We start from the raw sequence: 2,782 nt of genomic DNA, 5'->3' as shown, positions 1-2,782 counted from the left end.
TAGGACTGTTTATACAAAGAGCCCGGTGAGGAACACTGTGAAGAACACAGCATAGAAAGGTACAGTTTGAGGGAAATAGAGACCTAAGGACAGAGAGATTTGACATCTGTTATAGAAGATAAAGCCACAAGCAAACCTGAACCTTTGAGATTTGACTGCAGTGCCAGAAGGTCACGCAGATTGAAAAACTAGAACATCTCATTTTAGGCAAAAAAAAAAAAAAAGAAAGAAAGAAAGAAAGAAAAACTACTTAAAAAACGGCATTTGACTGTATTAATTATACAAAACAATGAGTCTTGTGGTGACACTTTCATGGACATATAGGCTTACTTTGATCACACCCATCCCTTCTTCCCTCCTCACCCTCACCCTCCTTCTTCCCTAACAATCCCCCTTCTATTTCCATGAGTCCCCCACCCCCACCCCATTCCCTTATAGAGTCCTCTTGAGTCTGGATTATTTCTATGTGGGCAATCTCTCATGGGATAACAAGAATCAAATAAGGATGTTCTCGAATAAGCTGCGAACATAGAAGTTAGCAACCAAGAATGTTCTTAGAGGAAGGGGAGAGAGCAATCACACTGCTGAAACATAATAACAAACAGAATCCAAGCAAAGGAATCAATACAAATTGGAGCTGGTGGGGTAGCTCAGTGGACAAAGCAATTGCAATATAAATGTGAGTATCCGCATACCCACACCCAGCACCCACAAAAAGCCAAGTGAAGTGGCACTGTCTATAACCACAGCACAGGCTGGGATGAGGCAGGCAGATCTCAGAGGCTAATTAGCCAGCCAGTCTAGCAAAAATGGCAAGTGTGGGATTTAGTGAAAGGCCATGTCACAATAAAATAAGAGAGGAAGACACACCCAAGTTGGATTTCTGGACTCCACATGTGCACTCATGAGTGCACACACCCACGGAGAAAGAGTAACAACAATTATAATAAACATAAAAAGATCAAAGTGTAAAGCTCAAATGTTTTTGTTTTGAGCAAAAACCTTTTAAAGGATATATATATATATATAATACAATATATATGCATATATATGAAATACACACACACACATACACACACACACACACACACACACACACATATATATATATATGAAATACAGGAGGAAATCATGCAGTGTTGCCAGCATTGGCTGCAATCTGGGGATACAAGTGCACACAGTCCTTTGCAACTGGTGGCAGGTCCTTGCACCTCACCTTTATTTCTTACTGCAACCCCTGCATTATCTTCAAAACAAAGAGACAGCTTATCTTTTCTTTGCTACTACTTTCATTGTCAAATCACCATTGCAGGATGGACTTTCCCTTAGCTCTGGCTTCCCTTTCTTAACTGTGGCCATTGCTGTGTCGCCCGCCAGCAGCAGGAAGTCTGTCCAGCCAGTCCCTTGATTCCATTCACAGAGATGCTAACCACATTTTTGGCTCCTCTATTACCAGCATGGTTGATCACAGCTCCTACTGGACGACCTAGGGAGACCTAGAACTTTGCTCTACAGAACTTGTCATATTCTTCTTTCGACATCTTGAGCCCCCAAAGTCAAAAACAAATCCAAACATGTAAGACTTAAAAGAACTATTGGCGTTAGCTTTTGACACTGTAACTAAAACTAAATTAGGGAATTTATAAGTGTGTGAAATCACTAAAGGAAGTAACCGCAGTCTAGAGTTCTTGAGTTATTGGCGATGGGAGAGAAGACAAATATCGATTTTGAAGTACATGATTTTGAAGAAAAAAACTGAAAGCCAAATGAACAAAGATGAGCACTGTTTGAAGAGGAGTGGATTGCACAACTTTCGAGCAGTGGGGACCTAAAAAGACAAAACCTGCACAGATCCAGACAAATGCTCAAAAGATGCGAAGTGAAGCAGGAACTTAGTGAGGATCAAACATAGATGAATATAAGAATAAACTGAAAAAGAACCAGTATTACAATATATAGTAGTCGCAATTATACAGTTAGCTAGAATGTCCAAATAATAATAATAAGATTCTGAATCCAATAAATAGGAGTGATCTGGCTTTTAACACAATGGACATGAAACAATTGCAGATTAATGTGGTTTGACCATACAGGGAGCCCCTCAAGAAATACTGTGTGAATCATATTTAGTGACTACAGTAGCAGAAACCTAGCAATTAATGACAATATGTAGCTTATAAAGGGCCATATATTCTCACATTAAAACAAACAAAAATGAGCTAATTTAATTTGTGAATAATGAAAATAACAAATGCCTAGAATTGAATGAAAATAAAAATTGGAGGATACTAGTCAATTCGTTCTTGAAAAGAAATTCATACCCAGAAGGGGCTTCTTGGAAGTTTAAAAAGATTTGAATGTTTAAAAATAAATTAGTCTTCCCATCCAGGAAGCTATGAGTAAAAGGAATAGAGACATATTAGAATGGGGATTATCAACAGAAAACCAAAGTTAGAATACTGCACAAATATCAAATCATAGAGTTGCTAAGTAAAACCAAGAGCCAATTCTGTGAAAAGTCCCACAAAGTAATTAAAACCCCAGAAAAACAATAACTGAAAGAAAAAGGAAGACACAAATACAATTTTAAATGACAATAAGGATCAGAAAAAAAATTTGTACCATCTGAGGGTATAAAAATGTTTTGAAAACTATAGAAATTTCATGAACCATTTTGTACGGAGGAACTTGAAACCTAAATAAGTCAACTATTTTAAGAAAACTATAAATTTGTCAAAATAAGCTTAGTGCCATAGTTCAATAAGCACAAAGGAAATAGAGG

The 2,782-nt window shown here is 37.5% G+C and overlaps 1 pseudogene; it reads right to left on the bottom strand.

The window, feature by feature from the left end:
* Positions 1 to 1,129: 1,129 nt before the first annotated feature.
* Positions 1,130 to 1,541, bottom strand: LOC143436486 (large ribosomal subunit protein uL14 pseudogene; annotated as a pseudogene).
* Positions 1,542 to 2,782: the final 1,241 nt, after the last annotated feature.

The sequence above is a fragment of the Arvicanthis niloticus genome, chromosome 22 (assembly GCF_011762505.2).
Source record: "Arvicanthis niloticus isolate mArvNil1 chromosome 22, mArvNil1.pat.X, whole genome shotgun sequence".
Lineage (NCBI taxonomy): Eukaryota > Metazoa > Chordata > Mammalia > Rodentia > Muridae > Arvicanthis > Arvicanthis niloticus.
The sequence above is the reverse complement of the archived record's forward strand: the minus strand, read 5'-3'. Positions and strand labels throughout refer to the sequence as shown.